The sequence below is a fragment of the Scyliorhinus canicula genome, chromosome 19, assembly GCF_902713615.1.
Source record: "Scyliorhinus canicula chromosome 19, sScyCan1.1, whole genome shotgun sequence".
Lineage (NCBI taxonomy): Eukaryota > Metazoa > Chordata > Chondrichthyes > Carcharhiniformes > Scyliorhinidae > Scyliorhinus > Scyliorhinus canicula.
Genome location: NC_052164.1, coordinates 41034663 through 41061954, shown reverse-complemented (window position 1 = coordinate 41061954; position 27292 = coordinate 41034663). Strand labels below are relative to the sequence as shown.

At 50.2% G+C, this 27292-nt stretch overlaps 1 protein-coding gene across 2 annotated transcripts in view; it reads right to left on the bottom strand.

Annotated features, from left to right (window-relative positions):
• The window catches only part of tmem98 (transmembrane protein 98), a 76366-nt gene extending 54994 nt beyond the window's left edge, over positions 1-21372 (bottom strand). The window contains exon 1 of one of the 2 annotated variants that reach the window (XM_038779653.1): positions 21205-21372. The gene's annotated coding sequence lies outside the window, so the exon portion shown is untranslated. Of the gene's footprint in view, positions 1-7738; positions 7865-21204 lie in introns of those variants that run through there. The other variant, XM_038779654.1, reaches the window with a different exon arrangement.
• Between the last annotated feature and the right edge of the window lie 5920 nt (positions 21373-27292).

Here is a 27292-nt window from a genome sequence, read left to right as displayed (position 1 = left end):
GCATCAACATAATACGGCACAATACAGTGGTGAATTGTAGTAGCAATACGTTCACCACAACATCACTGTTCATTCACTGTTGCTGGGGCAAAATCCTGGAATTCCCTCCCTAATAGGACTCTGGGTGTACCTACACCACATGGACTGTGACGGCTCAAGAAGGCAGCTCACCACCACTTTCTCAACATATGCTGACCATGCCAGCAACACCAAAATCACTTGAATTAATCTATAAAATATCTCCTGCTCTTACATTCTTGATTTCAGTCAAGAAAGGAAATGTTTCCTTATGACTTCTTGACCATCAGCTACTCACAGTAACCTGTAGCCATAAACTCCAAACTCCTTCTCTTCTGCAGTTTTCAGAATCCTACCATTTATTGTGCATTCCCTTGCCCTGTCAGTCCTCCTGAATTGCCTGAATTCACAGCTCTCTGGGTGGAATTCCATTTGCCACTTTGCTGACCGTCTGATCAGTCTCCTGCAGCCTCCAGCTTTCCTCTTTAACAATTAACCAAATGTCCAATGTGTGCGTCATCCTCAAACTTCTTAATCAAACCCCTTCCGTTTCAGTCTAAATCATTGCTTTATACGACAAACAGGAAGGGATGTGCAGACTCCTGCAGAAATGAACCCATCACAGCCCCTTATGAGGTTACGGCAGGAGTCAAACAAGGTTGTGCCCTCACCTCAACTCTTTTTCGATCTTCCTTGCTCCATCTGACTGGAAACAGGCTCCCTGCTGGAGTGCAGCTTATTTATTGAATAGATGGTAAACTATTTAATGTCAAAATCTCCAATCAAAAATGAAGATCACCCGCAGCTCAATCATTGAGCTCCTCATTGAGGGTGCTGCAGTGGAATTTGTGTTGGATACTGATCTCAGAGAATCATTGACCTTTTTACTGAGGTGTGCAAGAAGACAGGACTTACACACAGCATTCAGAAAACCAAAGTCCTCCATCAGCAAGTTCCAAATGCACACTTCCCAGCCCCATACTAGGATTGATGATGTGTGCCTGGACAATATGAAACACTTCCAGCACCTTGTAAGTTAACATTCACTGAAGGCTGACATTGACAAACAAATCCAACAACGCTTGAAATCTGCTGGTGCAGCCTCTTGACCGCCTGAGGAAGCGAGTGTTTGAAGATGACGGCATCAAAACTGAAACAAAACTCTTGGTCTACCTTCCTTACTGAATGGGGCTGGAACATGGCAACGTATAGGAGGCACCGCAATGCACTGGAGTCATCCCATCAATGGAGGATCCTACATATTAAATGGACGGAAAGATGTACCAAGATCAGTACCCTCTCACAAACAGACACCACAAGCATCAAAGCTATGATCATCTACCATCAGCTTCATTGGGTTGGTCATATAGTTTGGATGTCAGATATCAGGCTCCTAAAGCCGGCCTTCTTCTCCCAGCTCAGTCATGGAGGATGCACGAGAGGACAGAACGAACACTTCAAGGATGTGCTGAAAACTAACATGGAGAAAGGGAACATTGACATCACCCCATTGGAGACCATGGGTGGGATTCTCCGTCCCACCAGCCCCGTTTTCCAGCAAGGCAGCGGGATTCTCCATTCCCACAGTCGGCCAATGGGGTTTCCCATTGTGGGCCACCCCACACCGTCGGGAAATGTGAGGGCATGGGTGCGCTGCTGGCGCGGCGCAGGATCCCGCCGATGGAGCATCCCGCAGCATAATTTTGGATTGAACCAGATGGCAGCAGAGTCTGTGGGAAAGATCCCAACATTTTGAGACCCAACAATAACAAACCAAAGAGGAAAGATGCAAGGGGTGAAAACAACACTCATTGCACCAAACTGATAATACACGGCCAGACATCCAACATAACAAGAAATGCTCAATATGCCATAACGTGTGCAGATCATGAGTCAGCCCCAGTAACCATCTTTTGATTCATCGAAGGAAATCAGGACACAAGTGCCAGGCAATGACCATCTCCTACAAGAGAGTATCTAACCATCATCCCTCGACATTCAACAGCATTACCATCGCTGAATTCCCCCGCTATCAACATTCTGGGGGTTACCATTGACCAGAGGTGAACTGGACTAGCCATATAAAAACTGTGGCTACAGGGCAGCACGGTGGCGCAGTGGTTAGCATTGCTGCCTCATAGCGCCGATGTCCAAGGTTCGATCCCAGCTCTGGGTCACTGTCCGTGTGCGGTTTGCAAATTCTCCTCGTGTTTGCATGGGTTTCGCCCCCACAACCCAAAGATGTGCAGGGTTGGATTGGCCACACTAATTGCCCCTTAATTGGAAAAAATGAATTGGGTACACTAAAAAAAAATATTTTTTTAAACTGTGGCTACAAGAGCAGGTCAAATGCTAGGAATCCTGCAGCGAGTAACTCAACTCCTGACCCCCCCAAAACCTGTCCACCATTTACAAGTCACAAGTCAGGAGCGTAATGGAATACTTTTCACTTGCCTGGCTGAGTGCAGCTCTGACAACACTCAAGAAGCTCAACACCATCCAGAACAAAGCAGCCCGCTTGATTGCTCCTCCTTCCACAAACATTCAATCTCTACACCACTGACGAACAATAGCAGCTGTCTGTACCACCTAAAAGATGCATTTCATGAACTTGCCAAAGTTCCTTAGGCAGCACCTTCCTAACTCAGGACAGCTACCATCTAGAACAGGGGTGGGCAAACTACGGCCCGCGGGCCGCATGCGGCCCACCAAGATCAAGTCATCAAAAAAAAACAATTAAAAAAAAATTTTTTTTTTATTTATATATTTTTTTGTAAGGTTAATGGGGGGGGTGCTGTTGAGTTACTGGTATAGGGTGGATACGTTGACTTGAGTAGGGTGATCATTGCTCGGCACAACATCGAGGGCCGAAGGGCCTGTTCTGTGCTGTACTGTTCTATGTTCTATGTTCTATATGAGGCGCCCAGAATCATAACCGGGTGAAGCGCCATTTTTGAAAAGTAGAGAAAAAGAGGGCTAAAGGCAGGATGCCGGCGGGGGAAGCGCTGAGGTATATGCCGCACGCTAATTGGTTACAACCGGGACTATTAATTAATATACTATGCGGCCCTTTAAAATTGTGAATTTCTGAATGCGGCCCTTGCACGGAAAAGTTTGCCCACCCCGATCTAGAAGGACAAGAACAGCAGATACCTGGGAACCCACCTCCTGGAAGTTCTCCTCCAAGTCACTCATCATCCTGACTTGGAAATATATCACCATTCCTTCACCGTCACTGGGTAAAAATCCTGGAACTCCCTCCCTCACAGCACTGTGAGTGTACCTACTCCTCAGGGACTGCAGCGGTTCAAGAAGCCAGCTCACCACCACCTTCTGAAAGGCAACTAGGAATGGGAAATTAAAGCTGGCCTAGCCAGCGATGCCCAAGTCAATAAATGAATTTTTTTAAAATCACCTCGTTTGCAGGGATAGCCTATAAGTTATGTCTAATTCATTGCCTCATACCGCAATCAGCAAAGGGCCAGCAGAACCTCACTGGCGAACCTCCCAGCCAACAACAGTCAACCATAACCCATGCCAATTTCCCAACATGTCACTTTCCCTTAGATCCCATCAGCTTTTAATTTCCTCATTAGTCCAGCATGTGGGCCCTTGTCAAAAGCCTCACTGAAACCTATGTAGACCATGTCAAATGTGTTACTGCATCATTCCCTTTGTTACTTTCTTTAAAAAAATCAATCATGGCACTCGGACACAACCTTCGCTTGGCAAATCCATGCTTACTATCCTTTATTAATCCATGCCTCTCGAAATGACAATTTACACCATGCTTCAGAATTATGTTCAGTAATCTTCCTGCTGTCACGGTTAGACTGACTGGTCTGTAATTACTCGGACTATTCCTTCCACCCCTTTTTCAACAAGGGTGCGACATCAACAGCCCTGCAGGAATATTCCTGCAGTTAGAGGAGACTTGAAAAGGATGGTCATAGTGTCTGCTATTTCTTCCCTTGTTTCTCTTTGCAGCAAGGGCTACATTCCATTTCATACCTCACTATGTTTGTCCCATCCAATATTTGACAGACCTTGTCATTAACTACAATGTCTCCTCTACCTCTGGTGCAAAGTATTTCTTAGAAACCATCTTGCGCCTCCATACACACTTCTGGTCTCTAATTGTCCCTACTCTTTCCTTAGTTACTGAATCCCACTTGCTCTTTATGCATTTATAAAACATCTTCGTGCTTCACTTGATTCCACTTGCCAATATATTTTCCAGTTAGTCCGTGAGGATTTTTTCTGAGGGCAGGCAGGTCCACACTTCAAGGTTTAATTGAGAAGATGGAGCCTTGGACAGTGAGGCAGTCCCTCAGACCATCAGACCAGATTTTTGTTCTCAAGGGACACTGAAAGGGATTTAATGTGGGTGAGTGACAGTTACATCACGTTGGGTCTGAGAAAGTCAGATCCAAATATTTCCTTAAAGGTGAGAGACAAAGAACTGTGGCGGAGTCTAAATACAAGAATCGCTAAAAGCTAGTGCACTGCTACAATAAGTATTCAACAAGGCAAAAGGATGTTTAACTTTATCTCATGGGTGGTTGGAAAGCAAAAGTGAGGAAGGGATGTTTCATGTCGACAGACACATGATCGCACCTCACACGATCACCACACACCCCTCCCACCATCACCACACACCCCCGCCCACCATCACCAAACACCCCTCCCACTATCACCTCACACCCCCTCCCACCATCACCACACACCCCCTCCCACCATCACCAAATACCCCCTCCCACCATCACCTCACACCCCCTCCCACCATCACCACACACCCCCTCCCACCATCACCAAATACCCCCTCCCACCATCACCACACACCCCCTTCCACTATCACCTCACACTCCCTCCCACCATCACCACACACCCCCTCCCACCATCACCTCACACCCCTCCCTCCATCACCACACACCCCCTCCCACTATCACCTCACACCCCCTCCTACCATAACCACACACCCCCTCCCACCATCACCACACACCCCCTCCCACCATCACCACATACCCCCTCCCACCATCACCTCACACCCTTCCCACCATCACTACACACCCCCTCCCACCATCACCTCACACCCCCCCTCCATCACCACACACCCCCTCCCACTATCACCTCACACACCCTCCCACCATAATCACACCCCCTCCCACCATCACCACACTACCCTACCACCATCACCACACACCCACTCTCACCATCACCACACACCCCCTCCCACTATCACCTCACACCCCCTCCCACCATAACCACACACTCCCTCCAGTCATCACCACACACCCCCTCCCACTACCACCTCACACCCCCTCCCACCATCACCACACACCCCCTCCCATCATCACCACACATCCCCTCCTACCATCACCACACATCCCCTCCCACAATCACCACACACCCCCTCCCACTATCACCTAACACCCACTCCCACCATCACCACATACACCCTCCCACCATCACCACACACCCCCTCCCACTATCACCTCACACCCCCCCCACCATCACCACACACCCCCTCCCACTATCACCTCACACCCCTCCCTCCATCACCACACACCCCCTCCCACTATCACCTCACACCCCCTCCCACCATCACCACACACCCCCTCCCACTATCACCACACCCCCTCCCACCATCACCACATACCCCCTCCCACCATCACCACACAACCCCTCCCACCATCACCACACACGCCCTCCCACCATCACCACACACCCCCTCCCACCATCACCACACATCCCCTCCCACCCTCACCACATACCCCCTCCCACCATCACCATGCACCCCCTCCCACCATCGCCACACACCCCCTCCCACCATCACCTCATACCCCCTCCCAGCATCACCATATACCCCCTCCCACCATCACCACACATCCCCTCCCACCATCACCACACACTCTCCCTGCATCACCACACCCCCCTCCCACCATCACCACACCCCCCTCCCACCATCACCACACCCCCCTCCCACCATTACCACACCCCCCTCCCACCATCAACACACACCCCCTCCCACGATCATGACACACCCCCTGCCACCATCACCGCACACCCTCTCACCATCCTGCCACCACCCTCCCGGAAACACCACCGTTGACACCTCGCCCAATTCAAGTAATTAGTGGGTTTCAGTAGTTCCTGCAGTGCAGCCACAATTACTTTACCACAAATTGAGCTCAATTCAATACAATCAGATAACACAGAGCTGCACCTCAGGATTTATTCACTGATTTTAATCAGTTTCCAAAAGAACACGTTATAACATGTCGCCCCCACGATATTCGTACAGTGGGGTGTGGGGGGGGGGGGGGGGGGGGAGGAGGGGGGGGGAGAGGGGGGGGGGGTGCTCTGCTGTTGGAGATGGCACCGTTAGGATGAGCTGTTAAACCGAGGCCCAAGCTGACTGCTGGGATGGATATGAAAGATCCCAAGACAACATGGAACATACAGTGCAGAAGGAGGCCATTCGGCCCATCGAGTCTGCACTGACCCACTTAAGCCCTCACTCCCACTCTATCCGCGTAACCCAATAACCCCTCCGAACCTTTCTGGTCACTAAGGTTAATTTATCATGGCCAATCCACCTAACATGCACGTCTTTGGACTGTGGGAGGAAACCGGAGCACCCGGAGGAAACCCACGCAGACACGGGGAGAACGTGCAGACTCCGCACAGACAGTGACCCAGCTGGGAATCGAACCTGGGCCCCTGGCGCTGTGAAGCAACTGTGCTATCCACTTGTGATACCGTGCCGCCCCAAGTAGTGTGTGCAACAATCTGAAGAGACAAGGGAATTATTCCTGCTGTCCTGGCAAATATTGATCCCTCAGTAAACTTCACAAAAAACAGTTTATCTGGTTATTATCGCCTTGTTGTTTGTGGGAGCTTGTTGCCCACAACTTGGCTGCTGACGTTCCCACATTACAACAAAGACTACACCTCAAAAATAACTTAATAGGATGCAAAGCACTTTGAGATGACCAGTGGACTGGAAAAGCGTGATATAAATGAAAATCTTTCCTTTTAATTCTCCTGACCACACTGATTTCACATTCCATGATATCCCATGAGGTACGTCACCTACATAATTACTATTAATGTGCAAACCATAACAGTATGTCGGGGGTTATTCAACCATGGAGAGCATCACAACTGAATCTGACTCTGCTCCCCGCCAATACCCTCACACATGTGCATTATCAATCAGGGGTTACTGTGTGGGGATCAGGAATGGGAATGTCAACCCACTGTCACTGAGATCAATGAATTCATCTCAGGCTAAGTACTGAGGGCAGTAGTTTTCTGGTCTGCGAGGTTCAGTTTTAGTTCAGGCGGTGCATTATCTGAAGTAACAGCAAGCAAGCAGGCTGGTGAGCAGGCAGCCACACAGAAAAAGTGAAAAATCAGTTCTGCCTCTACGATTACTGCTTCAAGTCAAATCAGAAACTGCCTATCAGCTCCAGGTCAGTACAGGACTTTCGCCTGTGGCCATCAAACCACTTCTAGTTTGAAAGGTATCACCAACTACTCACTCGCACAGTCAATCCCAAGCTTTATACAGGGCATTAATTCCATTTAATGCCCCCTTGTTGGCTCTGTCCTGGAACAGCACAACGCACACACACACATACACAAGGCCTCATCTGAGAGAACAATTCCTGCGGGAGTTACAAGCTCTGTTCAATTATATCCTGTATTATCTTACTTCTTAACATCTGTAATTCTTCGTCTAGTCTTCGGGCTGAACAGTCACTTCCGCACCGTCTCCAATCATTTGGAAAGCAAACAGGCTTGGTTTGACATTTGACCCAATCACTAACTAAGAAACGCAGCCTCACACAGAACAGTGACAGTTCCCAGCACAAACTGCTCGGGGGCTGTTTCAATTATACTGGTCTCTTTCCTTAATTAGTCATTTAAAAAAAAGACTGGGAAGTCTGTTTATTGTTGCCGAACATGATCCTTTGCTCCATGTAATGACGAAGAGTCCCCCCCCTTCCCCCCCCACCCCCCCCCCCCCCCCCCCCCCCCCCCGGCTTGCTGACTACGTAAAATGCTTGATGCTGTTTTATTGCATGGAACAAGATAAAGTATAATAAAGCTATACACTGGTGTAGTGGCGCTCCATTATTAAAGGAATGCTCTGCTCACTGATCTGGTCGCACTGCATGCAAGGTTACTCTTTCGGTGTCACCAGGTGTCCCACCTAGACTTAAAGTAATCCTAATAAAACTTCTGCATAATACAGGAAATGGTGGGTGACAGTTCACTTGCATGTTGCACTCTGGAGCTATGGGTAAGGGTGGTAGAGGAGTGGCACGGTGGTACAATGGTTAGCCGGCTCACAGCGTCAGGGCTCAATTCTGGCCTTGGGTTACTGCCCGTGTGGAGTTTGCATGTTCTCCTAGTGTCTGCTTGGGTTTCCTTCGGGTGCTCAGGTTTCCTCCCTCAGTCCAAAGGTGTTCAGGTTAGGTGCGCTGGGTTACGCGGATGTGGCGGGGGATTGAGCCTAGTTGAAGTGCTCATCTGGAGGGTCGGTGCAGACTCGATGGGCCGATCGGCCTCTTCTGCACTATAGGGCTCCCATCACATCAGCTAATGAAGAATCTCTCCCGTTCTTAAAGCCTTACAATTAGCATGGTGGAAAGATTCACAAGTTGATACTCAAATCTGTTTGGTCACATTACGAACATACAATCCTTGGCCAACGGGGTTGGATGTGAACTTAGGGGCGGAAAGGTGGCACAGTGGTTAGCACTGCTGTCTGCGGCGCTGAGGACCCGGGTTAGATCACGGCCCTGGGTCACTGTCCGTGTGGAGTTTGCACATTCTCTCCGTGTCTGCGTGGGTTTCACCCCCTCAACCCAAAGATGTGCAGGGCAGGTGGATTGGCCACACTAAATTGTCCCTTAATTGAGAAAAAAAATAATTGTGTACTCTAAAATTTTAAAAATGGATGTGAACTTAGAACTTATGGTTGAGAGGCAGGGACATTATCCCTTGTGTCACAAGAGAGGATCAGATCAACACAAATTGATGTTGTTCAATTAGGATGATGCAATGTGGCTGCCAAATCTGGAAGGTGGAGAGGGGTGTGGAGTAAGGGGTAGGGAGGAGTGGCGTTGTGGGAGGTGTAGATGTGATGTGTTGGATGTACCAATGGATTGGAAGCAACCTAATACCTATGATTGCCACCATATGGATCCCACCAGAAGAAGACCAACCCTGAGGCTTCTCATAGCATAAGACGGATGGATGCTGAGGGTGATTCATTCCAGCTTGCTTTGGTACTCTCTCCTGTTGCTTGTCAATACAGTCCACAAATGACAAAAAAATTAACATGGGTGGGATTCTCCAATAATGGGGCTATGTCCCCATTCCAGTGTGACAACGCGGACGGATCACTCTGGACTTCCAGAGTGATTCTCCTACCTGGAGGGGGCGAGCAGGGCCCTGGAGTGCTCCACGATACAGGGCCCTGCACGTACGTCCGGGCGTCCGCGCATGCGCACGGTGGCAGCCTGCGTTGGCCACCCCGCACGACATGGCGGACCTACACTGCGGACCGGTACCAAAAAGATAGGCCCGCCTGAGATCGCACGAGCCCGCAGATCGGTGGCCCCCGATCGATAGCCTGGCCGTCTGTGAGGTAACCCCACCCCCCCCACCAGGGCGGTCGTGGACTGAGTCCACAACCGCCACACCGATTTCCCGATGGGTGGGACCGTGAGAGACCCACGCCATCGGGAACTCGGTCAGTTACACTTGGAGAATCACCGTAGGGGCCTCTGTCAATGGCTCCCTACCCACGTCGCATAGATCGCGCACGATTCACGGTGATTCTCTGGGGACTGGAGAATCACGGGAGCGACGTCGCGCCGGTTTTCAGTGTCAACGCACATTCTCCACCCCTGTGCTGATCGCAATTTCGGCGTGGAGGCTCGGAGAATCCCGCCCCACATCTTTGGAGAGGAAGTAAACATGGAAAATCCCAAATTTAAAAACAAAGCTCTGAGTGAGCTTTCCTGAGTGTAAAAATCAGCTGAATCTCACAAGGACAGTGATGTGGTAAGTTACTAAACTAAAGCAGCTAGTTTAGTTATTGGGACAAACTTTTACTTATCATGATGGTGGGAGTGAGGTCCAGTCATGCATGGGGGCATTCACCCAACCTGCACATCTTTGGACTGTGGGAGGAAACCGGAGTACCCGGAGGAAACCCACGCAGTCACGGGGAGGATGTGCAGACTCCACACAGACAGTGACCCAAGTCGAAATCGAACTTGGGACCCTGGAGCTGTGAAGCAATTGTGCTATCCACAATGCTACCGTGCTGCCCTTAAGAAGTTAACCTACACTCCATTATTCTACCCTAATCCATGTACCTATCCAATAGCCGCTTGAAGGTCCCTAACGTTTCCGACTCAACTACGTCCACAGGCAGTGCATTCCATGCCCCCTCTACTCTCTGGGTAAAGAACCTACCTCTGACATCCCCTCCATATCTTCCACCATTTATCTTAAATTTATGTCCTCTTGTAATGGTGTGTTCCACCCGGGGAAAAAGTCTCTGACTGTCTACTCTATCTGTTCCCCTAATCATCTTATAAACCTCTATCAAGTCGCCCCTCATCCTTCTCCGTTCTAATGAGAAAAGGCCTAGCACCCTCAACCTTTCCTCGTATGACCTACTCTCCATTCCAGGCAACATCCTGGTAAATCTCCTTTGCACCTTTTCCAAAGCTTCCACATCCTTCCTAAAATGAGGCGACCAGAACTGCACACAGTACTCCAAATGTGGCCTGACCAAGATTTTGTACAGCTGAATCATCACCTCACGGCTCTTAAATTCAATCCCTCTGCTAATGAACGCTAGCACACCATAGGCCTTCTTCACAGCTCTATCCACTTGAGTGGTAACTTTCAAAGATCTATGAACATAGACCCCAAGATCTCTTTGCTCCTCCACATTACCAAGAACCCTACCGTTAACCCTGTATTCCGCATTCATATTTGTCCTTCCAAAATGGACAACCTCACACTTGTCAGGGTTAAACTCCATCTGCCACTTCTCAGCCCAGCTCTGCATTCTATCTATGTCTCTTTGAAGCCGACAACAGCCCTCCTCACTATCCACAACTCCACCAATCTTCTTATCATCTGCAAATTTACTGACCCACCCTTCAACTCCCTCATCCAAGTCGTTAATGAAAATCACAAACAGCAGAGGACCCAGAACTGATCCCTGCGGTACACCACTGATAACTGGGCTCCAGGTTGAATATTTGCCATCCACCACCACTCTCTGTCTTCTATCGGTTAGCCAGTTTGTTATCCAACTGGCCAAATTTCCCACTATCCCATGCCTCCTTACTTTCTGCACAAGCCTACAATGGGGAACCTTACCAAATGCCTTACTAAAATCCATGTACACTACATCCACTGCTTTACCGTCATCCACATGCTTGGTCACCTCCTCAAAGAAGTCAATAAGACTTGTAAGGCAAGACCTACCCCTCACAAATCCGTGCTGACTATCCCTAATCAAGCAGTTCCTTTCCAGATGCTCAGAAATCCTATCCTTCAGTACCCTTTCCATTACTTTGCCTACCACCGAAGTAAGACTAACTGGCCTGTAATTCCCAGGGTTATCCCTATTCCCTTTTTTAAACAGGGGCACGACATTCCCCACTCTCCAATACTCTGGTACCACCCCTGTTGACAGTGAGGACGAAAAGATCATTGCCAACGGCTCTGCAATTTCATTTCTTGCTTCCCATAGAATCCTTGGATATATCCCGTCAGGCCCGGGGGACTTGTCTATCCTCAAGTTTTTCAAAAAGCGCAACACATCTTCCTTCCTGACAAGTATCTCCTCGAGCTTATCAGTCTGTTTCACACTGTCCTCTCCAACAATATGGCCCCTCTCGTTTGTAAATACTGAAGAAAAGTACTCGTTCAAGACCTCTCCTATCTCTTCAGACTCAATACACAATCTCCCGCTACTGTCCTTGATCGGACCTACCCTCGCTCTAGTCATTCTCATATTTCTCACATATGTGTAAAGGCCTTGGGGTTTTCCTTGATCCTACCTGCCAAAGATTTTTCATGCCCTCTCTTAGCTCTCCTAATCCCTTTCTTCAGTTCCCTCCTGGCTATCTTGTATCCCTCCAGCGCCATGTCCGAGCCTTGTTTCTTCAGCCTTACATAAGTCCCCTTCTTCCTCTTAACAAGACATGCAACCTCTCTTGTCAACCATGGTTCCCTCACTCGACCATCTCTTCCCTGCCCGACAGGGACATACATATCAAAGACACGCAGTACCTGTTCCTTGAACAAGTTCCACATTTCACTTGTGTCCTTCCCTGACAGCCTATGTTCCCAACTTCTACACTTCAATTCTTGTCTGACAGCATTGTATTTACCCTTCCCCCAATTATAAACCTTGCCCTTTTGGGTGGGGTTACTGGGTTATGTGGATAGGGTGGAGGTGTTGACCTTGGGTAGGGTGCTCTTTCCATGAGCCGGTGCAGACTCGATGGGCCAAATGGCCTCCTTCTGCACTGTAAATTCTATGCTGGGTAACCAAGAAGTTCTCGATCTCAAAGTGGCGGGGGGGGGGGGGGGGGGGGGGGGGGGGGCAGTAGGGGGTTGGTCCTATTATGGTAGAGCAGGATGGGGGTGTTTTGATGGTAGGAGAGATTGGGGGTCCAGGATGAAACATTCCTGCTCCTCCTGGCCCAAATGGGACGCCGTGAAAGCATCTGTCCTCTCTCCAAGTAGGGTTTTCTACCTTCCAGGATTGGCCTGGTGCCTCCAGGAATTGAAGATCTATCTCCAAGACACTGCTGTGTGCAACCCAAGCTTGGAGAAAATTCATGGAGGCGCTTCATTAACATTTCTCTTGGCCAGATATAAAGATATTGAAAATGCAAAAAAGAAAGAGGACAACTGTTTGCTGGCAGTCAAACATCGTTCAATTGGGATCGGAAGGCCGTGAGTCACAAAGATGGATGTATTCGGCAACTAATGGATGGAGGGTGATGAAACCTCCAGGAATTCAGACTTGGTCACACTATCCCTAAGGTTGTCCTCACCTCACTGCAAGTGTAGAACCCAGCTGGGCACAGTTAAACCTGAGAAAGCAGGTTAAACCCGAGGCTCCCAGTCTCATTGGTGATGGTGAGAGGGCGGGGGGAAGGGGGGGGGGGGGGGGGGGGTAGGTTGAAGGAGTGGGGAATAAATGAGTCACAAGGTAAAACTGTATATAGATGAGCCGCTGATTGCAGCTGTAGAGGTTGGGCCGTGAAGAATGTTCAAGGCTGAGATAGACAGATATTTAATCAGTAAGGGAATCGAGGATTATGGGAATAAGGCAGGAAAGTGGAGTTGAAGATTATGAAGACCCAGGAGGCCCGAGTAGGTATGTAAATGGTGGTTTATTTAGGTGACAGGAAGCAGCAACTATGACAGCAGACACATACTCAATACGTCCCCTTTGAGACTACCAGAATGCCGGTCCCGATCCCGGCCGGCTTTTACAGGACCCTGCTGGGCGGGTTTCCGCTCACTAGCGGGGAAGCTTGTATTTCATGAATGCCACAGGGAGATCAACTGGGGTCTCCGCATGGACATTGTGAGGGTCATTACATCCACTCCCCAATCCAAACCTTCCTCCCAGTGGCCAGCTGAAGGGGCTTTCTTCGCATGTGGTTGCACCTCTGCCAGCGGTAGGACTGAGTTGGCGGGTGTGTATCGACTTGTTGACTGCCTTTTCCGTGATGAACAATGGAGGGTCACTACTGGAAGCTCGGCCCTGGTTTTCTATAGTCCATAAGTGCAGATGCTTCAGTGTCTGTATCCTTTGTCCTTTCGGTCCGGATTTTGGTCCAAGGTGGGTTGTGCCTCTTGACTGCACGGCGTGACCAGAGGCGGAAGAGGCACTGATGTGACTGGGGTGGCTTCCTCTGAGGTGGGTTCCCTGTCCTGGAAGTTGCTCACATGTTTCCACATGGTCTTCTCTTGGGTTCTGACCTTGAAATGGAGCCTTTTTTTTCTCCAACACACAGGGACCCAATAGGTGCCATCCTTGAAATTCTGCATGTACACAGTGTCTCCTGGCTTAAAGCCTCTCCCAGGCATCCAGTGGTTGTGGTACTTCCTGTGAAGGTCCTGCTTTGACTCTACTTCCTTGTCTCGGCTTGGAAATGTCAGGCTCAGGCAGGTTCGGAGGTAGCAACCCATTAATAGCTCCGCTGGTGCTACCCCTGCTGTGGCGTGAGGCATGGACCGATAATAGAACAGGAGCCTTGCCAGCCTCATATAAAGGGAACCCACTGGAGCGAGATATTACAGAGTGTGAACTCTGCAAGGCAGAGTCTGGTGCAGTTGAAGGTGGTACACAGGGTACACCTGGCCATGAGTGGGTTCTCCTCTGAGGTAGAAGACAGATGCGAGCGGTGTTGTGGGGGGGTGGGTCCAGCCAACCACTCCCACATATTGTGGTCTTGCTCTGGGCTGACCAGATTCTGGATCACCTTCTTCGAGGCCATGTCAGAGGTCGTGGAAGTTAGGGTGGAACCATGTCCATTAGTAGCAGTCTTCGGGGTATCAGAGCATGCAGAGCTTTCGAAAGGAGAGGGGCCTTCACCTCCCTAATAGCATGATGACAGCTGAGGAGGGTAGGGGAGAGGTTTGCATCCATTCACACCACTACAAAGAAAAAAATGTGATACGGGCGCTAACAAGCAGTATTACAGTAAAATTACTGCGAATTAATGAATTTCCATCTTTTCTTATCACTAATGTTGTTATTTCGGTTATATTTTATTTTATTTTCTGTTGTAAATGAAACTCTTCAATAAAATTACTTAAAAACAAAATCAAGGGTGCCCGTAGTCTGTTTCTGCATGCCTTGTTTGACTGTTTGAACCGCCCATTCCGTCAAACCATTCGAGGACAGGTGGTATGGGGCAGACTGGATATGCCTTACCCCATTGGCACACATCCAGTGGACATCCAGCCACTTGGATTGGGCATCTACAAGAACCCAGACGGAACATGGACCCTATGAGAGGCCCAGCGAAACCAGCATGCAACCACACCCAGGGGCGCCCTGGCCATTCCTAGGGATAAAGTGAGGCCGACGGAGGGAGCTTCTAGTGTTCCTGGCATGCTGTGCACCATTTTACCACTCTCTCAATGTGGCCATCACTTCTAGGCCACCACACATAACTCCTCACTAGCATCTTGATCTTCGACGCTTCCAAGTGTCCACTGTGCAAATCCTGCAGGATTGCCTCTTGACATGGCCGCAGGATGACCACGCAAGCTCCCCATAGGAGGATACCAACCCCCACACTAAGCTCCTGCTGCTTCATGATGTAGGGCTAGGGCTGCTGGGGGACTTGCTTGTAACCCGGCGTGCAGGGTGGCATGGCATTGTTTTGCCAACATGGGTTCTCTCTGGGTCCACGTACGAATCTGCGCGTCGTTCACTGGCAGAGCAGCCATGAAATTCAGCGTTTTCCCGACTTCAACCGTTACTGGTGGAGAGGGGGGGGGGGGTCTCAGAGACAGTGGAAGTCAACTGAGGGCGTTAGCGTTTGCTATCTGCAAACCTGGGCAATGTTGAAATGTATACTCATACGCCGCTAATAATAAGGCCTAGCACTGGATCCGGGCTGAGGTAATGGGGGAAATCTCTTGTCTTCCTTGACAAGATGGTCAGTGATGCTAAAGAAGTGGTGCCCATAGATGTACTGATGAAATCTTCTCATTGCATACATCACAGCCAAACTTTATCTGAGCGTAGCAGCATTCTGCATCTGCCAGGATTCTAGGAGCATACACTATTGAGTGTTCCGTGCCGTTGTTCCATCAATGGGACAGCACTGCTCCAATGTCATACGGAGAAGCGTTGTACGAGAGGATGAGCGGCCTTGAACGATTATAATGTGTCAACAGCTGGGAAGATGGTTGCTGCCTCTTCACCATAGTAAATGCTTCCTCTTGTGGCACTACTCATCCCCATCTTTGACTCTTCTTCAGCAGTTGGTGAAGAAGTGCCAACAGAGAGGCTAAATCTGGGATAAACTTCCCATAATAGTTCATGAGCCCCAAAAATGACCTGTTTGGTCGTAATTTCTGGTGTCAGAGCTCCCTTTCGGGCCTGGACCTTTTCTTCTACTGGGTGCAAGCCATCCTTGTCCACACGGTATCTCAGATACGTGACTGCCTTCAACCGAAACACACACTCGCCTCAGGCGGATGCCTGCTTGGGAGAACCACCTGAGGACCTCTTCCAAATTGTCCAAGTATTCCATCTCGATGGTCCCTGCAATGGGCATGTCATCCAGGTATATCACTACTTTGGCTAGCCCCTGGAGGATGCCTTCTATCACCCTCTGGAATACCCAGAGACCCCAAAAGGGAGCCGATTATACTCGTATGGGCCCCTCTGGGCATTGATGGTCATGTATTTTCAAGACGCTGTTTATAGCTCTAGTTGGAGACACGTGTGTCTCATATCCAGTTTTGTGAACGAGTGGCCACCCAGCTAGCTTTGCGTACAGAGCCCCCACAAGCGGCATGGGATATCGCAGGGGTGGGCAAACTACGGCCCGCGGGCCGCATGCGGCCCGCCAAAGGTCTTTATGCGGCCCACCAAGATCAAGTCATAAAAAATTTTTTTTTTTTTTTTTAATTTTTTTAATTATTTTTTTAATTTTAAGGTTAATGGGGGGGGGGGCTGTTGGGTTCCTGGTATAGGGTGGATACGTTTACTTGAATAGGGTGATCATTGCTCAGCAGAACATGTGTTTCATGTGAAGTTTCTACTTTAAAATATTAATTAATAAAAATTAATTGCTTTTTTTTCTTTAAACTGAGTTACTTTGTTTTTCAAATAAATGTGTTTCATGTAAAGTTTCTACTTTAAAATATTAATTAATAAAAATTAATTGTTTTTTTTTAAAAAACCTTTTATTTTGGCTATTTTAAATATTAATAATTTTACTTAATATACTATGTGGCCCTTTAAAATTGTGAATTTCTGAATGTGGCCCTTGCACGGAAACGTTTGCCCACCCCTGGGATATCGGGACAGGCGGGAGGCCCTGCTCACTGTCAATTTATAATGGCTGCAGGGACGAACCAACTTATCCAGTTGGAACACTGGGATCACTGGTGCAGCCCACTCTGCAAATCAGACAGGGCATATGATGCCGAAGCTCTCTAAGTCATGTAATTTAGTTTGCACCTTCGCGATCAAGGCGTAGAGGAATGATCGTACCCTGAAGTATTTGGTTGGGCCTCCAGGTTGACGTAAATTATTGCCCTGCCCCCTTTTGTTTTAGCAAGGCCCAGCTGGAAAACATCTGGATATTTTCTGAGGACTTCGTATCGACTACCGGTGCCCATCCAGAAGATTTGCTGCCCGTCTAGTCAAAGTGTCCGTAGTGCCCTTCCACCACTATTAGCTGCAGCCTAATGTCTGCTGCCCTTGGGTGACTGGGTCATGGTGATCCGTGTAATGTTCAGCCTCTCCAAGGTTTGTTGACCGTTGATGGAGCCGGCAGCCCCTGCTTCAATCTCCATTACCAGGGGGTGCCCGTTGCCTTGAAGTCTAATCCGAATCGGTGCCACTTCAGGGACCGTGATGCAATTTAGCTACATCAGGTTACCTCCTCAGGCTGGGCCACATGCATGGCCCTGGCCCGAGGCGACCTTGTCATTTGCCCAGGGCGATGCGTTCTTTGCTGATTCTGGCGGCCTTGGTTGCCACGCAACTGCAAGCCTAGCAATGTCGCTGGTACTCCTCCTCGTCCTCCGGGGAGGTGTCACAGTAGTCTGTGGTGGCCCTTGACCAGTGAGTCTGGATGCAACGTTATGTAGTTGGTTGTTGTTTCGGTGGCAATATGGCCATGTAAACACTGCCCCGAGGGGGTGCTGCACGCCTGTATTGGGGTCGTCCAACGCTATGGACACTGTAGTCAGAATACTTGGAATTCCTGAGCCCTGTTCTCAGCATTCTCACGTGACAGGGCTGGCTCAATGGCACTTTTCAGGTCCAATGTTGACTCTGTCAACAACTTCCTCCGAGTTGCCAGGTTATTAATCCTGCACATCAAACAGTCCCTTAACGTCTCGGAGAGGGATGGACTGAACTCACAAGGCTCTGCCAGCTTTTGAGGTCACGTCAGAAAGTCCGTTACCAATTCCCTGGAGTTTGTGCAGCCGGCTAAATCGGTACAGTTGCATAAAAGTGGACAGTTTCCCGGCTAAGTGTTGACGCCGGCATAAACACCGGAGTGTTTCTCGCCGGCGTCAACGGGCTCTTGGCCCAGTGATTCAGTGGCCCACAGGGGGCCAGCATGGCGCCGGAGTGCTGCACGCAGCTCCAGCACCGATAAGCGGCCTTGCACTGCCGACGCAGGTCTGCACATGCATGTGATGGCCGTTTTCACGCCAACGGCGTGCAACATGGTGGAGCCACACAGCGGGCCCGCACGAAAGGAGGTAGGCCCCCTCCAGATTGCGCGAACCCGACAATCGGTAGCCCCCAATCGCGGGCCTGGCCGCAGCGCAGGCCCCCGCCCGGAGTCTGATTTCCCCCTCCCACCCCCCCAGTAGGACGGCCACTGCAGCTGCGGGTCCGAGCTCCCACCGGGTGTTAACAGATTGAAACCACATCAGCGGAACTCAGCGGGAACTCGGCCGGTCGACTGTGGAGAATCGCCGTGAAGGGCCGTTTTGAACGACCCCCGACTGGAGACCCGTTGACTGCGCGTGCGCGACTGGCACCAATTCTCCGGTCGCCGGAGAATCGCGTCCCGGCATCGGAATGGCATGGCAGGATTTTCCGGCATGACCGCCGATACTCCGACCAGGCGCTGGACTTTAAGTAATCCTGATAAAACTTCGGCATGATGTAACAGTGGTTTGCACTGTTGCCTCACAGCACCAGGGACCCAGGTTCAATTCCAAACCTCGGGTGACTGTGCGGAGTTTGCACTTTCTCCCTGTGTCTGTGTGGGTTTCCTCCGGTTTCCTCCAACAGTCCAAAGATGTGCAGGTTAGGTGGATTGGCCAAGCTAAATTGCCCCTTAGGGCCCAAGGTTAGGTTGGGTTATCGGGATAGCATGGAGGCTGATGGGCCAAATGCCCTCCTTCTGCACTGTAAATTCTATGATTCTATGACAATGATTGGACACCAACTCCACAAGTTCACCAGCTCCACCAGGGGTGGCAGAGGGACAGCACAGTGGTTGGCACTGCTGCCTCACAGCACCAGAGACCCGGGTTCAATTCCGGCCTTGGGTGACTGTCTGTGTGGAGTTTATACTTTCTCCCCATGTCTGTGTGGGTTTCCTCCAGATTCTACTATGTCCTCCCACAATGCAAAGATGTGTGGGTTAGGTGGATTAGCCATGCTGTAATGCCCCTCAGTGTCCAAGGATATGCAGCTTAGGTGGGGTTACAGGGATAGGGTGGGGGAATGGGCCTAGGTAGCCTGCTGTTTTAGAGGGTCGGTGCAGACTCTATAGCCCAAAATGTCCTCCTTCTGCACTGTCAGAATTCTACGGCTCTATGGTTCATCAAAGGCCTTTCCAACCGGCACTGGCGGGATGTTAGGCTTTTGATTATGCTGAAGGTTGGGGCCCCGAAGCATGTCAGGAAGATTACCTTCCGTTGGTCCTCTCCACTGATGCCAATCGCCTGGAAGTGCCGCATTCGCTCAGCATATTGGGCCCAATTCTCCAAGCCTGCATCGAAGGCCTTTAATTTCCGAAAGAGCACCATTTTTAAACTTCACCGAACATGTTACTGTGCGGCAAAATCCCAAAGTGGCCCAAGCATAATTGCTGCTTTTACCTCGCTGCCAGTATGAAGACCCAGGAGGCCCGAGCAGTTAAGTAAACGGTGGTATAATCTGGTCAAAGGAAATGGCCACTACAGCGGCATACACACAATATGTCCCTGTCGGAACTACCAGAACGTCGGTCCCTGTCTGGGTCAGATTTTACATAGTCTAATAATGAGACCCAGCTGGGCGGGTCTCTGCCCACGAGTGTGGAAGATCGAATTTCATGGGGAGATCGATTAAGGTGTCCCGTGGGCCTCATGAGGGTTATTGCAAGGATTCTATCAAATGAGCCATGATCTCATTGAATGACGGAGCAGACTCAATGGGCCGAGTAGCCTACTTCTGCCCCTACGTCTTATGATCTTTTGGGAACCTCAGCCCTTCATCAGTGCTTGATGAATGAACATTGAGGAAATAAAGTACAGGGAGAGAGGAAAAAATTAAATTGCTGGATATACTTCAATGCCGAATGTGGAAGCTTCTTCACCCGGCTCTGAAGCAACTTACATCACAAATAAAATGGGACTGGGGCAGCACGGTGGCACAGTGGTTAGCACTGCTGCCTACGTCGCTGAGGACACGGGTTCGATCCCAGCCCCGGGTCTCTGTCCGTGTGAAGTTTGCACATCCTCCTCGTGTTTGCGAGGGTTTCACCCCCACAACACAAAGATATTCAGGGTAAGTGGATGGGCCACGCTAAATTGACCCTTAATTGGATAAAAATAATTGGCTACTCTAAATTTAAAAAGAGAAAAAAAAAAACAAATAAAATGGGTCCGGGCTCAAACCTTATCAAAACTGTGGGGGGTGGGGAGTTGCCCAAGTCTAACATGAGGTGCAGCAGAATCTGCAGAGATGGGGCAGTACAGAAAGCCCCCCAGGTTGCCCCACAAACACCGCTGCCAGTCCAAACCTCTCCAGAAATGCCTGTTAACAGACTCTGCAGCTTCAGACCATATCAGACACATCACAACTCAGTACTGGGGGGGGGGGGGGGAGGCGTTGGTAGTTAGCCGTAACACACTCTGCGACTGAAGAACTCTCACTTCAGACAGTATTCCTCCACCCACTGGGCCTCTGAAGGGAGTGAGATTAAAAATATATAAGTTTACAAGGGGCCCGTCAACATTTTGACAGAATCCAACTGAGTCAAGCCAGAGCCCTAGGATACGATTCTGGCAGCCCTGAGGAATTCCTGCACAGCAGCAAGTCTGACAATAGCAAAGTAAGGCAGAGAGGGGCCAACCCTCACACAGAAAGATGGCAAGCTACTAACACACACACATCTCAGAACAGGTACTTACACTGCACGGCTGGAGCACCCTGCATGGCAGGCAGAGGACTTTCATTAACTCGGTGCTGTTAAAAAATCCGGGAAGGTAACGAGATCACAGGCAGGAAACAGGATAGCAGAGAGAATGAGGTACCCTGGAATGCTGCTAATGCCTTTAATAGGATCAGTGCACAATGCAGCAAAGGCTGGCTCCTCCTCCCTCCGACAGGACTGAGCAACTCCACAAATCCAAATACATCAGCACCCCCCCCCCCCCTTCCCATCCCCCATCACCCACTAATATATCCATAAAGAAAGCACTTTCACGCAACAGGCAGGCGTTCGCTGCTCTCTGTGAACTTTCACTGAGCTGTGTGTGAGCTGGAGAGCATGTTACTTATTAACTCCCCATACCCAGCCAAAAGATCAGAGTTGTGTGATTCCGATTTAAAACAAATCTACTCAAAGCAGGTTGTACTAAATGACCATGAGAGAGGTGTGGGTGGATGGGTGTGGAGGAGGAAGAGTGGTCTGCGCCAGAACTAATTTGTTGCTTTACTGGGCAAAGGCTGTAATGGTCATTTGATAAGTGCATAGAGATAAAAGGGAATCAGTGTAGATTGAGACCTTTCCGCCCATCTAGTCCATGCCAGCTCTCTGTAGATCAATGTTTTTCAATCTTTTTTTCCCAGGACGCATTTTTACCAAATTTCGGGACCCACACCGGCCGACCTTTGCAACCCATGCCAGCCTACCTTTGCGACACACCATCTTTGCTCACCTTTAATGTGACAGGTGAGCCTGCTTGGTCCTCATGGTCTCACATGCTTTGTCATTCAATGTGACACTTCTCCTAAGGACTTCAGCTGACGATTTCAATTTTCACTGCATCCATTGCAAAAAATCAAGAGGTCTTTCCTTGAACTCGTCATGCTTAATCTTCAAATACCTTTGAAGTTTAAGGTTTTAAACTCATATTTGTCAGTACTTCCCTGAAATTAACACATGGGCTTTGGATCCTGATTTGCATTGGCACAATTAACAAAGCCATACCTAAATAAATCATCTTTAAACTGCTTTGTTCCCAATTTCAGTATTTTCTATGTTGGCTGTTCACCAAAAGCCCTGAAGCTCATTAACACTAGCACAGCTTTGTTCTGCTGTGGACTCTACTGAGCAGCTCTCCTCAGCAGATTCAGTTGTGAGTTCCTGGCCAGGAGGTACACTGCCAGTTTGTGCCTCTGGCCCTCTCTTCCTTATAACAAAACAATCCATCTTTAATTCTCCACAGTTCCTTGCCTTGCATGTTTGCAGCTAGAAAATGGAGGAATCTCCCCGTGACTTTGTGCCCAGCCCAGTCCAGTCAATAGAATTCCACGATGGCAATTGGGGGCTGAATTCTCTCCATGCTCTCAGAGCTCAAATTAGTGGAAATGACGCCATTTTGGGTGGTGGACTTCTAACACCCCTTGCTAACGCCGCCCTAACTAAATTCCATATTGCATTATAATAGTGACTGCAATTTTAACATACTTAACTAACTCTAAAGCACTTTGAAACATCCTGGGCGGGATTCTCCGAGCCTCCACGCTGAAATCGCGATTGGCGTGGGGCGGAGAATGGGCAGTAGAACTGAAATCTGGCGTGACACCGGTCCCGTAGAATCGCCGCGAATCGCGCGCACGCACGGTCTATGCACTGTGGGTCGGGGATCATCGACAGAGGCCCTCATGATGATTCTCCAAATGTAACTGGCTGAGTTCCTGACGGCGTGGGTCTCTCATGGTCCCACCCATTGGGAACTCGCCAGACTCAGTCCACGGCTGCCCTGGTTGGGGGGGAGGACCCTCACAGACGTTCAGGCTATCGATCGGGGGCCACAGTCCGTGGACGCACACAATCTCGGGGAGGCCAATCTCTTTGGTGCCGGTCCGCGGTGTGGGTCCACCATGACCCCCGACCCTACGTGCAGGGCCCCGTATTGGTAACTGAAGCTTTGAGGACTACACCAGGGTCCCCTGCAGGTAGGAGAATCACTCTGGACTTTCTTCAGGTAAGTCCAGAGTGATTTTCCTGCATTTTGATGCTGGAGTAGGGACATGGCCCCATTATTGGAGAATCCCACCCCCTGAGGTTGTGTAAGATGCTATATAAATGTCAGCTTTATCTATCCCTTTTAGCCAGTGGGTGTCTGCAGGTGCTTCAGATGTTATCCAAAATCTGATTCTATTGTCATTCTGTGTGTACTTGCAACTCAGACTTTTAATGCAAGTAATTGTTGGTGACCAGGAACAAAAGCCTTGACTGATTTTTCATCACACTGCCTCACCCAAGAGTAGTGAAGCCAGTTTAAGGATTCTCACATGATGCATTTTGTTATTCATTTATGGGATGTGGGTGTTGCTGGCTAGGCCAGCATTTATTGCCCATCCCTAGTTGACCTTCGTAAGGTAGTGGTAAGTTGCCTTCTTGAAACTCTGCAGTTCTCGAGGTGTTGGTACAAACACTGTACTGTTAGGGAGGGAGTTCCAGGATGTTGCCCCGATGACAGTGGAAGAATGGCGATATATTTCAAGTTAGGGTGGTGAGTGACTTGGAGAAGGAGCTCCAGGTGGTGGGGTACCTAGGTATCTGCTGCTCCTGTCCTTCTAGTTGGCAGTGGTCGTGGGTTCGGAAGGTGCTGCCTAAAGACTTTTGGTGAGTTACTGCAGTGCATCTTGTAGTTGGAACACACGCTGCCATTGTTCGTCGGTGGTGGAGGGTTTGAATGTTTGCGGAAGGGTGAGCAATCAAGTGGGCTCCTTTGTTCTGAATGGTGTTGAGCTTCTTGAGTGTTGTTGGAGCTGTACTCATCCAGACAAGTGAAGAGTATTCCATTGCGCTCCTGACTTGTCCCTTGTAGATGGTGGACAAGCTTTGGGGGGGGGGGGGGGGGGGGGGGCGTCAGTAGGTGAGTTACTCATCATTGGATTCCTCGCCTGTGCCCTGATAGCCACAGTATTAATATGGCTAGTCCAGTTCAGTTTCTGATCAATGGTATTCCCCAGGATGTTGTTTGTGGAGGATCCAGTGATGGTAATGCCATTGAATGTCAAGGAGCAGTGGTTCGATCCTCTCTTGTAGGAGATGGTCATTCTGTGGCGTGAATGTAACTTGCCACTTGCCAGCCTAAGGCTAGATATTGTCCAGATCTTGTTGCATTAGGACATCAGCGCACTCAACACAGGCCGAACATTGAATCTGGGAACTTCTCTTGTGAGGTGTTTATTATTGGTCCCTTGTAGTCAGATTGGTAGTTGTGATAACTTACATCAACCTGAAGCATTTAAGGGCTGCTCTGCTCTAACTGCCATAGGGCAGTGCAGGAAAATGAACCAAAATCAGGCGTTGAGACCTGCTGCTCCATTTCAATAGTGACACGTCCCCCCAACCCAACCACTCTAATGTTCAAATGGTTGCCAGCTACTCCTTGCCTGGAGCAATCAAAATGCTGGAAGGTATTGAAACCTGAGAGGCAATATGGACTTCTCCCTACGTTTCTCCACTACCTTTGCCAACCTCACTCTCAGCGAAGAGAAAGATGTCAGTCGATCCTGAGACGGTGATGATAAATGCCAAGAGGTCCCAGCTGAGATCAGAATCCACTCTTCAAGGATCTTCTTCACTTTTAAATTCACCTCCATCTCTTCAGGTGTGGCAACAACAAACAACGTACATTTATAAAAGAGGGAAACATGGCAAAGTGTTTCAATGATGCATAATCGGGCAAGATCATGGGTGGGATGTTCCGTCCCCCTCCCCTCCACCGTTTTGCGGCGGTGAAGGCAGTCCACGATTGGCCGATGATGGTTCCTTTGCTCACACCTTCCGCCACTGGCAAGGGGAACCTGAAAATCCCACAGCTGGAAACTCCCACCCAATGAGTGAAGGTAGAAGCCATTTTGTGGCTGAAACCTTGGGTACCCCATGTCGGGAAATCTGCGGGTGTGAATGCACTGCCAGTTGAACGGAGGATCCCACTGGTAGAGTATCCAATTAATTGGATTTAATGAGATTGTTAAAGAAGAGACAGATGGAGGGTTTGAGAGGCTTACGCATCTGAAGGCACAATAGCTAATGGTGAGCAGAAGGAAATATGAGATGGAAAAGAAGCTAGAATTGGAATAATGTACATTGTTCTGGTGTTCAATGTTCCAAAAATGCAAAGGGTTGAAGCCATGGATGCTTTGACCACAACATTGACAATATGAAATGAAATGAGACTTCCGGTTGCGGCTATGACCAGCTAAGTCGCACGTTTGGCTGCTCCTGCGAGGAAGGTGTTTTCGGGCCGATTGGAGGGCCCCTAACGGCGCTGATACGACGATTCCTGGTGGGGGAAGGTTCCCAGAGGAGAACCCTGTAAAATTTATGGTTGTCACCCGAAGTGGGGCAGAAAAATAAGCGGCAGCAGCTCCCCGAAAAAAGCGGGGGAAGAAATCCAAAATGGCGGCCGGCGGCGCACCCGAGGACTGGAGGAAATGGGCGGAAGAGCAGCAGGCCGTTCTCCTGCGCTTCTTCACGGAGCTGAAAGTGGAGCTGCTGGAGTCGATGAACGCGACGACCACCAGGCTGATGGGAGCCCAGGCGACCCAAGAGGCGTCAATTCGGGAGCTGCAGCAGGAGATGGCTGTGAGGGAGGAGGAGGCCACGGTCCTCGTGGGAAAGGTGGAGGTGCACGAGGCACTCCACCTGAAATGGCAAAACCAACTGGAGGCGATGGATACCCGCATGAGGCGGAAAAACCTGAGGATCCTGGGCCTGGCAGAAGGGCTGGAGGGGTCGGACCTCCCGAGGTACGTGGCAGAAATGCTGGGCTCACTGATGGGGGCAGGGACCGTCCCTTCGCCCCTGGAACTGGAGGAGGCCTACAGAGTAATGGCCAGGAAGCCAAGAGCAAATGAACCCCCGAGGGCGGTGCTGGTTCGGTTCCAGCGACTCAGTGACCGGGAGAGGGTGCTGAGGTGGGCCAAGAGAGAGAGGAGCAGCAAATGGGAGAACTCGACGGTGAGGATCTACCAGGACTGGAGTGCGGAGGTGGCAAAGCGGCGGGCCCGGTTCAACCGGACGAAGGCGGTGCTGCATGCCAAGAGAATCAGATTCGGGATGCTGCAGCCAGCGCGCTTGTGGGTGACCTATAAGGACCAGCACCACTATTTCGAGTCCCCGGAGGAGGCGTGGGCCTTTGTCCAGGAAGAAAAGCTGGACTCGAACTAGAACCAGGGGATACTTGGCGGTCGTTGCCGCTCTGGTACTTTAAGCTGGACACGTGGCTTTCTTTTGGTTGGATTTTTACTTGGCTGTATGTTTGGACCCCTTTTTTTCTCTTTACCAGGTTTTTTCTTCTTTTTTCCTTTATTTATAATGTTATGTTGGGGGGGCGGGGTGGGGGGGAGTACCGGGGGTATGTGTTTTTTGTGGGGGTTTTTTTATCGGTGTGGGATCGGGGACGGGGGTGGAACTGAAGATGGAGGGGTGGGGAGTGGCAGGGCGAAAGCGCGGGCTTTCCTCTGGTTTCCCGCGCGCGGGGCAGAGGAGGGAGGAGGGTGGGAGGAAGGGGCGTGGTCAGCAATGGCTCCCTTTCCCACGCTGGAGCGGGGTCAGGGAGGGGTGGTAAGGGGGGGGATGTCCCACATGCCGGGAGGAGTCGGATTGTGGCAGGGGCAGCCAGGTCAGCGTAAACCAGCTGACTTACGGAAGTACTATGGAGGGTGCATCGCGGCTAGGAGGGGTCCTAGCCTGGGGGGGGAGGGGGAGGGAGGAAGGGGGGGGCTACCGGGTTGCTGCTGAAAAGGCCAGGGAGGAGAAGTTGAGGACCGGAGGGGTGGGGGGAGGGCGCCATCGCCATGGGGAGCGGGTCAGAAGGGGAGGGCTGACTCGGGGCGAGCAGGTGACAGGATATGGCTAGTCGGCGGGGGAGAGGGGCGGGCGGCCCTTCGACCCGGCTGATCACTTGGAATGTGAGGGGGCTGAATGGGCCGGTCAAGAGAACAAGAGTAATCTCGCATTTGAAGGGACTGAAGGCGGATGTAGCAATGCTACAAGAGACCCATTTGAAGGTGGCGGACCAGGTCCGCCTG